The sequence below is a fragment of the Phyllobates terribilis genome, unplaced genomic scaffold, assembly GCF_046119375.1.
Source record: "Phyllobates terribilis strain yellow unplaced genomic scaffold, ASM4611937v1 Scaffold_10__3_contigs__length_209671492, whole genome shotgun sequence".
Lineage (NCBI taxonomy): Eukaryota > Metazoa > Chordata > Amphibia > Anura > Dendrobatidae > Phyllobates > Phyllobates terribilis.
This window is the reverse complement of record NW_027362770.1, coordinates 148,807,710-148,820,649: the sequence shown is the minus strand read 5'-3', so window position 1 is coordinate 148,820,649 and position 12,940 is coordinate 148,807,710. Positions and strand designations below refer to the sequence as shown.

Below are 12,940 nucleotides of genomic sequence, written 5' to 3'. Positions count from 1 at the left end.
GAAAAATTGGTGACATGTTCAATACTTAGTTCACCCACTGTATTTTACATTAAGTCGCTCATTAAATCCAAACTCACAGTAAACACAAGTTCTTAGCTTTCTGGCCCTTTTTTATTGCATTTTTGATTAAATCCTGCTTTGATACATGCCGCACAGCTCTATATCCATATCTGAAGAACAGGCCTGACATGAGTGACAACAAACAGCTCATTTACGTAAAATTAGCTATGCATGAATACCAAAACCGGCTGCATGGATGTTGTTAAACCGAATGCATTGGATAAAAAAAATTACATTGAAAGCAATTTCTGAGCACACGTCCCCGACTCCCTGCTAGGCTCACTGCTGAATCCCATAATAATGGTACAAAAGACCCTGCAGCCAATGAAGTCAGCAGCAAACCATTTCAAGCTTACTATATCCAACCTGATTTCACAGGTCAAGATGCAGGCAAGAATCGGGTCTTGGAAGAAGGGGGGATGATGTAAAAATTCCTTGAAGAGTAATCATAATTTTAATTTTTATTTAATTAATCAATAGTATACATGAAAATTAGCAAATTTGTAATATATCTTGTCAAAGAAATTTGCTTCTTTCTCCTTCTGGACTGACCTTTTCTTCTCAAATTATGGGTACAATGTATATTCAGAGAAGACAGATTTCCCATTACTGAGATAGGAGATGACAGTTGGTGTTTATAATGTTCTATGGAGAGGAGAGGGAGGAGCTAGAGACAGACACAATCATTCTTCTTCAAGTTCTCCTGAAACGACTGTCTAAGTGATGCACTCAGAGCAATTTCAGAAATTCCAGGTGAAATAAATGCAGCATATTTCAAACAAACCCTGATGGATGACTCTGTTCTTCATGTTTGATCCCTTTACTTAAACACAAACTATTAGCAGGATTTAAGATCCTGTACCATGATCACCAACCTTTTATCTAGAGTGGAGATAGGCTTAATAATGATGATTTTCAATCTTTAGGCAGATTCGGGATAATGGAGGAAAAAAAAGCTCAAAACACTGAAATGAGGTCTGGTCGTGGAGCGTCTCTCCCGAAGAAGTCAAGATGACCTTCTGGCTTAAATGACGTCCCACCGAACAGATGAGTCATCAAGCCTGGAGCAGGGTCTGAGAGCTTGACTGTTTTCTCCCTTGTGCAAAATTTCCCAGAAGATAGAAGGTCATCATTGTACACCAGTCACTGTCCTGGATTGGAAAGGTTGGTGGCATTTTGGAGGGCTAGAGCTCCCCACACACATTAGATAGATGTCGGACGATGGTTCGACCGGCAGCCATCTCAGTCGTCTCTCCCATACACCGGAGCACTTGCCCTACGTTTTCTTTGAGACATCTCTGGCGGGGGCTTATATCATTGAGAAAAAAAGGATCGTCAGTCCGAAATCGGACATGCTGGATCCTTATCTCCACCGACAATCAATTCCGTTAGATGTTGTCATCGGCGGGTTGAGCCGACATTAATCTAATGTGTTGTGGGGGGGGGGTTCAATCCTGTTGACAGATTGACTTTATTAGTCCAAACAATAAAATCCATGCCTCCATAAAAAGGGTCAAAGGAGAAGAACAAGAGGTGACTGACGAAGATGTCTCAGGATATCCAAGGGTCCATGCTAGGAGGGTTATCGGCGGGTTGAGCTGACATTAATCTAATGTGTTTTGGGGAGTGTTTCAATCCTGTTGACAGATTGACTTTATTAGTCCAACCAATAAAATCCATGCCTCCATAAAAAGGGTCAAAGAAGAAGAACAGGAGGTGACTGATGAAGATGTCTCAGGATACCCAAGGGTTCATACCACGAGTGCAGTTGGAGTCATGGACCAAGTACCAAGGAAGATCCAGGGCATAACCAGAACACTTAACTCAAACGGTCAAGCACGGTAAGGACTGGCCACCAACGATACCAATGTAACTAGTATGAACGTGGCTGAGGATAGGTCAAGGAGGCCAAAGGAGGTTTAACTAGCAATGTGCCTCCCCAGTTGACATTGCACCAAATATGGTATGAAGTAAACACGGAGCATGTCACTGAAATTGAGAGGATAGCCTTAACATTACACTTTGGTTGACCAGACCCTGATTCAGGCTTGACTGTGACAAGGCCGGCGCCAGCACACACCAAACCAAGAATCCGAGCTGGCTCCAATTGCAGCAGTTAAACCTCTTAGATGTCGCAGTCAATGCTGATGGTGGCACTTAAGAGGTTGGAAATGGTAAAAAAGGAAAGGTGTCCCTTCTGACGCCCATCGCTCCTGTCACAACATGACAGCGGCGTGCCGATGGCACAGTCATGTCACCCTATTGAAAACCCCCACGTCTGCCATGTTTGTACACCTATAAACACTATCGGGTGATCTTGGGTTCAAGTCCCCTATAAAAAACACTATCGGGTGATCGTGGGTTCAAGTCCCCTATAAGAAAAGTTTTAGTTCTTCTACGTTTGGAGGAAAGAATCTTAAGACAAGAACCTCGAGGACCCAATGTATAAATGTATGTACTTATCTCACCAATGGTGTTGAATACGGCAATTTTAGATTTTATTTTTTTTTCATTTCCCTGATTTCCATCCGGGATCTGAGCCATGGCGCTCGCCTCCTATAGAACAGATGGAGATACATATTTTTCCATTTGTGCCGAGTGGTGAATGTAAGGCCGTCACACCGCAGCCATTTGCACCTAATTTGATAATGTAATCCTATAGTCAGTTTGTCTTATTAATCTTCCTACAAGTCTCAGATGCAATAAACAGAAAACGCTTTATTTCCCGCTATCTCGCAACAGCTCATCCTATCACAGCCGCCACTATGGTACAGCGGAGGAAACAACAACCTTCTTCTTGATGGAGCTATTTCTTGTCGATGGCGAAATTTTCGAGATATGAAAAAATAATGCGCGGAAAATAGATTCTGCTTAAAAATGGAATTTTACTTTGCTGAGATGCATAAATCCTGACTTACTGCGGAAATATTTATGTCACATTTGCAATAGAAATTACTATGAGATCAAAGAATAATATTTTATTAAAACTTAGCCGCCCGAGGCTGGCTTCAAATACAGCGTTTCACAGAAAAAAATAAAACGCCATTTTCGGAGCATGCCCCTCCTAACTGAAGCCGTACCCACTTACTCAATAATTTCATAAAAATGTTGAATAATGCAAAAAAATAGTGTGTTAAGGAGACCTTAAAGGGGTTGTCCAGGACTAATATATTGATCTTTATGAAAAGTCAAAAATATCAGACACCCGACACTGATCAGCTGCAGCCAGAAAATCACAGCTCTGAGCACCATTTAGTGGCCATTCTTGGGTACTGCAGCTCAGCTCCTATAAACCTCAATAAGCGTTGAATTGCAGTACCCAAGAATGTCCACTACATGGTGCACAGAGCTGCATTGTCTTTGCTCTATACAATGCATCTTCTCCCTGGACATTGGATTAGGTAAAAGCTGATCGGTGGCCATTCTGAGGGTCAGATCCCTAATGACCTGATATTAATGACTTCTTCAATATCTTAGTACCCAGGACGTGCACGTGTTTCATCCTTTATTACTTCTTCTCCAAGAAGTAAATGTAGGTCATAAGAAGCTGAATAAAATGATACCTTGACATCTGCGATCTGGTGTCTTATTCCTGAGAAATCCAAGTTTTTCTTAATATGTAAATGAGCTGTTAAGATCTACGGGGCGGGGCATAGATCTCTCTGAGAATCTGCCTCCAGAGCTTATTTTAGATGAAAGGGGGAGTTACCAGTGTGAGACATGTAATGTCTTCTCTCCTGATCTACATGTCTCACACTGGTAACTCTCCCTTTCATTTAATATAAGCTCTGGAGGCAGATTCTCAGTGAGGTCTATGTCCGGCCCATAGATCTTAAGAGCTCATTTGCATTTTAAGAAAAATTAGGATTTCTCTTGAATAAGACATCGGATCTCAGATATCAAGGTATCATTTTATTCAGCTTCTTATGACCTACATGCCCATATAGATGACTTAGGAGGGTTGAGCATACTGCCAGATTCTATTTAAGGCTATGCGAACAGTGAGTTTTTTTAGGAGTTATTGGAGCAGAAACTGAGCAGAAACTCTCTAAATCCTTCTTAAAAGCTCAAAATTCTTCCAAATTTTGGAGTTTCTGCTCAGTGGCTATGTGCACAAGGAGTCTTTTGAGGAGCAGTTTTTGGAGAGGAAACTGTTCAAATCCCTCTGAAAAAAAAACTCAGCAAAAAGACTCTGTGTGCACATAGCCTCAGGAAATGTGCATAAGGCACCTCTTAGATACAGGTGTAGCCGCCAAGTTTTCCCAGGCAAAGCTGCTTCAGATAATTTTCCCTGTAATTTTCGCCGGTGCCGTCATTCTCCCTGTAAGTAGAGGGAGCACCTGAAGAATGAGCCTGTCACCAATTTTAACTGCTCCAGGGTTTCCAAGCCTCGAAGTGATTAAAAGAAGTGACATAAGACGGAAGATGTCCTCATGGTCATTGGGACATTGCTGTGCAATTCGTTCATTTTATAGGGCGATTTTACGGCTCTTCTTCAGGCTAATTCCGGGCGAAATCAGTCTGGAAAAGATGCCGTGTGCACATACCCTACCAGTGTTTTTTGAGGAGGATTTTGGAACTGATCAGCTCCAAAAAAACTCTTCCAAAAATTCCATGTAAACGTAGCCTAAGGCTTTGGGCACGTGGAATCTTTGGGCACTTTTTGGAGCAGAAACACCAAGTTTTTGAGAAGTTTTGAGTTTTTTTAGGAAGATTTGGATCTGCTCAAAAAAAACTTCTCGAAAAAAAACAAACTGATAAGCTACATTTTTTTAGGGAAAAATTACAGAGGCAAAAAAATAAAATGTGGTTCAGGAGTCAGATATATCATGATAATATTATTAAGCTGATGACATCATTCAGGCTGCAATTCCTGACACGGCCTGCGCACAACAGTGGCGCTGTTCCCTGGAAAAAAAAAAACAACTGATTTTGGTGAATTTCTGACTGCGCCTTTAAGTCTCAAATTTAACAAACAGCTGGTTACTATAATTTATTGATGAATATGTTAATGATTTCATTGTGTATTTTCCATGAGAAGCATCTCGCTTTTTGCCTAGTGAACCCCCCGCAGTTCCATGTACGTTTCCCAGGATCGTGACACATATGAGCGTATGTTTCCCTCTGATTGAAGTCATTACGAGATGTTTCTTCCTTTCCCGTGTAGTGACGCTGATGTGACAGCTTGTGACACTTCTCGCTGGCTTGCTGCCCTGAGCTCCTATGACTATGAGCTGTAAAATAAAACTGCATTTCCTAATTGGATTTGCTTTTTTTTTTGTTTTTGGTTTTTTTAAATCATACGACAAATGGTCTTATTGATCCGCGCAGGAAATCAAAGATGGATGTTTCTAGCAGATTGTCGATTCTAATTTTAAGTTGTGACTAAATGCTGTTCCAGCGGGTAATGTTCTACGCCTATGAATCAGTTCTGAATATGGCAGAGTATATGATGTATAGGAGATCCAGAGATCCTGTTTTGTATAATCTATTTAAAAAGTAATTGTCATTTTAATTTTTATTTCATAAAGTAATAGTGCACGTGAAAATAAAAAAAAAACTTTGTAATATATATTATCAGAGAAATCTGCTTCTGTCTCCTCCTGGACTGATCTTTTACTCTCAATTCAGGGACAAAATCTATTTTCAGTGAAGACAGATTTACCCATTACTGAGATAGGAGATGACAGTTGGTGCTTTTAAAATTCTATGGAGAAGGGAGGAGCTAGAGGCCGACATAGACATTCTAGGGAGGAGCTAGAGGCAGACATAGACATTCAAGGGAGTAGCTAAGGCAGACACAGACATTCTAGGGAGGAGCTAGAGGCCGACACAGACATTCTAGGGAGGAGCTAAGGCAGACACAGACATTCTAGGGAGGAGCTAGAGACAGACACAGACCTTCTAGGGAGGAGCTAGAGGCAGACACAGACATTCTAGGGAGGAACTAGAGGCAGACACTGACATTCTATAGAGGAGCTAGAGGCAGACACTGACATGCTAGGGAGGAGCTAGAAGCAGACACAGACATACTAGGGAGGAGCTAGAGGCAGACACAGACATTCTAGGGAGGAGCTGGAGGCAGACACAGACATTCTAGGGAGGAGCTATAGGCAGACACAGACATTCTAGGGAGGAGCTATAGGCAGACACATATATTCTAGGGAGGAGCTAGAGGGAGACACATACATTCTAGGGAGGAGCTATAGGCAGACACAGACATTCTAGGGAGGAGCTAGAGGCAGACACAGACATACTAGGGAAGAGCTAGAGGCAGACACATATATTCTAGGGAGGAGCTAGAGGGAGACACAGACATTCTAGGGAGGAGCTAGAGGCAAACACAGACATTCTAGGGAGGTGCTAGATGCAGACACATACATTCTAGGGAGAAGCTAGAGGCAGACACAGACATTCTAGGGAGGAGCTAGAGGTGGACACAGACATTCTAGGGAGGAGCTAGAGGCAGACGCAGACATTCTAGATAGGAGCTAGAGGCAGAGACAGACATTCTAGGGAGGAGCTAGAGGCAGACACAGACATTCTAGGGAGGAGCTATAGGCAGACACAGACATTCTAGGGAGGAGCTAGAGGCAGACACACATTCTAGGGAGGAGCTAGAGGCAGACACACATTCTAGCGAGGAGCTAGAGGCAGACACAAACATTCTAGGGAGGAGCTATAGGCAGACACAGACATTCTAGGGAGGAGCTAGAGGCAGACACAGACATTCTAGGGAGGAGCTAGAGGCAGACACAGACATTCTAGGGAGGAGCTATAGGCAGGCACAGACATTCTAGGGAAGAGCTAGAGGCAGACACATACATTCTAGGGAGGAGCTGGAGGCAGACACAGACATTCTAGGGAGGAGCTGGAGGCAGACACAGACATTCTAGGGAGGAGCTATAGGCAGACACAGACATTCTAGGGAGGAGCTAGAGGCAAACACAGACATTCTAGGGAGGAGCTAGAGGCAGACACATACATTCTAGGGAGAAGCTAGAGGCAGACACATACATTCTAGGGAGGAGCTATAGGCAGGCACAGACATTCTAGGGAAGAGCTAGAGGCAGACACATACATTCTAGGGAGGAGCTAGAGGCAGACACAGACATTCTAGGGAGGAGCTAGAGGCAGACACACATTCTAGGGAGGAGCTAGAGGCAGACGCAGACATTCTAGATAGGAGCTAGAGGCAGAGACAGACATTCTAGGGAGGAGCTAGAGGCAGACACAGACATTCTAGGGAGGAGCTATAGGCAGACACAGACATTCTAGGGAGGAGCTAGAGGCAGACACACATTCTAGGGAGGAGCTAGAGGCAGACACACATTCTAGCGAGGAGCTAGAGGCAGACACAAACATTCTAGGGAGGAGCTATAGGCAGACACAGACATTCTAGGGAGGAGCTAGAGGCAGACACAGACATTCTAGGGAGGAGCTAGAGGCAGACACACATTCTAGGGAAGAGCTAGAGGCAGACACAAACATTTTAGGGAGGAGCTATAGGCAGACACAGACATTCTAGGGAGGAGCTAGAGGCAGACACAGACATTCTAGGGAGGAGCTAGAGGCAGACACACATTCTAGGGAGGAGCTAGAGGCAGACGCAGACATTCTAGAGAGGAGCTAGTGGTAGAGACAGACATTCTAGGGAGGAGCTAGAGGCAGACACAGACATTCTAGGGAGGAGCTATAGGCAGACACAAACATTCTAGGGAGTAGCTATAGGCAGACACAGACATTCTAGGTAGGAGATAGAGGCAGACACAGACATTCTAGGGAGGAGCTAGAGGCAGACACAGACATTCTAGGGAGGAGCTAGAGGCAACACAGACATTCTAGGGAGGAGCTAAGGCAGACACAGACATTCTAGGGAGGAGCTAGAGGCAGACACAGACATTCTAGGGAGGAGCTAGAGACAGACACAGACCTTCTAGGGAGGAGCTAAAGGCAGACACAGACATTCTAGGGAGGAACTAGAGGCAGACACTGACATTCTAGAGAGGAGCTAGAGGCAGACACTGACATGCTAGGGAGGAGCTAGAAGCAGACACAGACATACTAGGGAGGAGCTAGAGGCAGACACAGACATTCTAGGGAGGAGCTGGAGGCAGACACAGACATTCTAGGGAGGAGCTATAGGCAGACTCTGACATTCTAGGGAAGAGCTAGAGGCAGACACATATATTCTAGGGAGGAGCTAGAGGCAGACACATACATTCTAGGGAGGAGCTAGAGGCAGACACATACATTCTAGGGAGGAGCTAGAGGCAGACACATACATTCTAGGGAGGAGCTATAGGCAGACACAGACATTCTAGGGAGGAGCTATAGGCAGGCACAGACATTCTAGGGAAGAGCTAGAGGCAGACACATACATTCTAGGGAGGAGCTAGAGGCAGACACAGACATTCTAGGGAGGAGCTAGAGGCAGACACACATTCTAGGGAGGAGCTAGAGGCAGACGCAGACATTCTAGATAGGAGCTAGAGGCAGAGACAGACATTCTAGGGAGGAGCTAGAGGCAGACAAAGACATTCTAGGGAGGAGCTAGAGGCAGACACAGACATTCTAGGGAGGAGCTAGAGGCAGACACACATTCTAGGGAGGAGCTAGAGGCAGACACACATTCTAGCGAGGAGCTAGAGGCAGACACAAACATTCTAGGGAGGAGCTATAGGCAGACACAGACATTCTAGGGAGGAGCTAGAGGCAGACACAGACATTCTAGGGAGGAGCTAGAGGCAGACACACATTCTAGGGAGGAGCTAGAGGCAGACACAAACATTCTAGGGAGGAGCTATAGGCAGACACAGACATTCTAGGGAGGAGCTAGAGGCAGACACAGACATTCTAGGGAGGAGCTAGAGGCAGACACACATTCTAGGGAGGAGCTAGAGGCAGACGCAGACATTCTAGGGAGGAGCTAGTGGTAGAGACAGACATTCTAGGGAGGAGCTAGAGGCAGACACAGACATTCTAGGGAGGAGCTATAGGCAGACACAAACATTCTAGGGAGTAGCTATAGGCAGACACAGACATTCTAGGGAGGAGCTAGAGGCAGACACAGACATTCTAGGGAGCACCTAGAGGCCGACACAGACATTCTAGGGAGGAGCTAGAGGCAAACACAGACATTCTAGGGAGGAGCTAGAAGCAGACACAGACATTCTAGGGAGGAGCTAGAGGCAGACACACATACTAGGGCAGAGCAAGAGGCAGACACAGATATGGGTTTCTTCAAGGTTCTCTGGTTTCCTCCATCACTCCAAAGGATTCCATACTGATGGGAAATCTAGATTGAGCCCCAATGGGGACAGTGATGATGATGTCTGTACAGCGCGGCGGAAAATGTTCGGTGCTATACTATATAAGCAAGCATAGTAAATAAATCTATCCATGCAGTCAACATACTTGCAAAGGGTATTGATCTGTGATGCCGATGTGCACCCATGCCAGGGAGTCTAGGGGGCAGTGGCATAACTAGAGTCCGATGGGCCACAGTGCAAAATTTGGATTTTGTAGCTTTTTAAATCCTATAAAGTCATATGTATTGCAACCATAATGTAATAATGTCCACCATCCTGTAATGATGTCACCCATCCTGAGCCCCTTCCTAGTATAATACCCCCCATCCTGATATAATGTCCCCCATCTTGGCCCCCTTCCTCCTATAATGTCCCTCACCGTGAGCCCCTTCCTGGCATAATGCCCCCCCTCCTAGGCCTCATTTAGTAATAATGTCCCCCATCCTTGTATAATGTTTCCATCCTGGCCACTTCCAGTAATATATGTCCCCCATCCTGGGCCTCTTCTAGTAATAATATCCCCATCCTGGTGTACTGTCTCCATTCTGACACCTTCCAGCAATATATGTCCCCCATCATGGGCCCATTCTAGTAATAATATCCACCATCCTGGTATACTGTCTCCACCCTGACCCCTTCCAGTAATATATGTTCCCCATCCTTGGCCCCTTGCGGCTATAGTATCCCAGCTCCTGGACTTATCCTATAATAATGTTCCCGGTTCTGCCACTGTTCTTGTGACACTAGTCACTACTAATGGACAAGCCGTGACGTAGGGAAGTCAGGGAGTCCAAGGTCAAACCCCAGGAGGGTACATCATAAATAGAGGGGTAAGGCAAAGGCGTAGTCAGGTCACAATCCAGGGTCAGAATTCCAAGAATGTAGCGAATCAAGACAAAGGAGCTAGGCAAAGGGATGGTCAAAGGCAAATCCAAGGTCAGTCAACAAAGATCAAAATACTAGAACTCAAAGCACAGAGCTGTCACGCACAGTGTAGGAAAAATAAAGTGCAACACAAAGGGATGAAGGGAAGGGAGCCCAGAGACTAAGGAAAGAGGAGGTGGAGACCTCCTAGGCTGATTTGATATCACCCCGTCTTCCCTACCGTCTATATTGGTTTCTCACCAATTGCTGACCAGGAACCTAAAACCCTGTATTTCCCTAGAGCTAGGCCCTGACTACTCAGTCCCCACTAACAACTAAAGACAGCAAGGGGAGACAGACACGAGGGAAGTAACTTAGCTTCAGTCGACTTCAGAGAGATTACACACACAGCCTCTTAGCACCAAAAAGGAGGTAAGCAGATTGCAACAGCTCTAAGCCTTCACAAGCGGTCATGTGAATATTACCGGCACCTCTCTGTAGCAAACAGGAAGTATTTAAACACCCAGGCCTGGGTATCAATTAGCCGGAGGGAGGTAGCCGCTGGGTCCTAGAGTGAGACAGATCTAAGAAGGTGTCTGTAATGTCAAACGAAGAGATCTCCTGCAACCCACTGCAGGGTGACTCTCTGTCACATCTGACACACTCATGACAAGAGCAAACACACTCCAAACAGAGCAGAGGTACAACTGTCAGAGATAAGAGGCAGACAGCCAGATAAATAGCCTGGGAATCATTTCAAACAGAAGACACCTGTAGCACGCACCGGTCCTGATTGGGTGACTGGACTGTCACTCACCACATTGACAGATTAGCATGCCCCTGCCCCAGATTGGACAGCTGAGCTGCCACTTATCACCATGAGAGGAGGAATCGTGACAGTTCTTGAACACATATAAAAAAAGCAAAAATTATTCTTCTCGCCTTCCCTCACTCCCACGACGCATGGTGTCCTCTTCTGTAGCCAGTGCAGATGCTGGCAGTGGACTTCAATGTACCTGCTATGGGTGACGAATGATGTCACTGCTATGGACGAGAATGTCAGCTGCCGGTCTCTGATTGATTGGTGGCATGTATTGTGGTGCGGGGACCTGGTGGGTCTCTGTGCCACAATACACTTCAGCTGAAATAGTTGCAAGCGTCGGCAGGCACCTTTCCCGCACGGGTGTGACCAGGATGGTTACACCACTTCTAGGAGGCCAAAAAGGTCCCTTTGGCCTATATGAGAAGACCCTTGATAATTGGGGGCCATCTTTGAGATTTTGCACTGGGGCTTATAAATTTTAAATTCCACCAGAGTCTGGACCCCATATTAATAGTGTACATTACCTACACTGACACCTGGAGGCAAACTATCCCTTTGAATTTGTGTAGTGCAATACCACATTTCTCCAGCAGAGGCCACTGCAGAAGAAATGTGTGGCTGCTCAAAGCTTTTCTTGGTGCTAATCACTGATCGCTAAAAAATCCTCATTTAGAGAAGGGGTTGCCCAGATGTTACATAACCAATATCCACTAATAAAATGGAAATTGAAGCTAAAATATGTGATTTAATTGTTCTTTTAAATTTGAAAGTTAGTTTTATTTATTTCGTTGGTTTTTTTTACCTGTCCGTTACAGGGGGAATAATACCGCTTTGTGTTGTTGTTTACTGATCGCAGCTTAAAAAGGAAACAGATGGCTGTGTAGTAATGATGAACCCCCCGTGGTGCTCGCAGATAACGCAGATCCCACTGAAGCCCCTTTGTCATACACGTAATTTTGATAAATGAGCAGAGCAGCAAGTGGGAAATAAACATCTGACGCCGAACAAACCACTGAGGTTACTAAAAAAAAATGTCCAGACTGCAAACTTGGTTGCGAGAACTAAAAATGTAATTGGATTCCACAAAGTAAATGAAATAAGGAAGGTAAATAATATAACCAACTCTATGTGGACCAAGGTAATTAAAACTACAAAAATATTTGCAAATAAATGTCTGAACAAAGAGAAGACAAGGAATGAATAATAATCACGTTGTATATGCCTCGAGGATACAACGGCAACCGAATCTCAAATGAAAAAGTGGAAAAGTGTTAGAAGCTGCAGTACCGGCTGTAGCCACTAGATGGTGTGCCACAAAACAAATGACCATTACAGTGTAGAAGACAGCACCATCTGGTAGTCATGATTGTGTACTACACTCTATAAATTATTATTATTATTATTATTTATTATAGCGCCATTTATTCCATGGCGCTTTACATGTGAAAAAGGGGTATAATACAAGAACAATTACAATAATCTTGAACACAATGTGACAGCGACTGGTACAGGAGGAGCGAGGACCCTGCCCGCGAGGGCTCACAATCTACAATTGCAATTTGTCATTAAATGTTATAAAAGCTTTATTTTTAGCTGGCTAATAATGTGAGATCAAAAATACCAAAGGGGTTCTGCACTTAACGTTTAGTCATTGCAAGTAGAGATAGTGAGCAATTTTTGAAAGGCTTTCCCACAAATGGACATCTATTATCCGTTTATAGAAGACACCGAGTGCTGTACTTGGTTATCGTCATCAGTCCCTTAGATGTTGGAACAACTCCTTACTCCCATTGTAGCGACCAAACATTGATCACCTCTGTATGCAGTTTTTAAATGTCCATTGTGTGACAAATCCTTTAAATGTAAAATGTATTACATTCAT

The 12,940-nt window shown here is 44.5% G+C and overlaps 1 protein-coding gene across 5 annotated transcripts in view; it reads left to right on the top strand.

Annotated features, from left to right (window-relative positions):
- The window catches only part of LOC141164546 (carbohydrate sulfotransferase 1-like), an 87,839-nt gene that overhangs the window by 53,255 nt on the left and 21,644 nt on the right, over positions 1-12,940 (top strand). The window contains exons 2-3 of one of the 5 annotated variants that reach the window (XM_073649922.1): positions 987-1,224; positions 1,755-1,901. The exons of 2 other annotated variants lie outside the window; for them this stretch is intronic. The gene's annotated coding sequence lies outside the window, so the exon portion shown is untranslated. The remainder of the gene's footprint in view (positions 1-986; positions 1,225-1,754; positions 1,902-12,940) is intronic. 2 more of the 5 variants (XM_073649924.1, XM_073649923.1) reach the window with 2 other exon arrangements.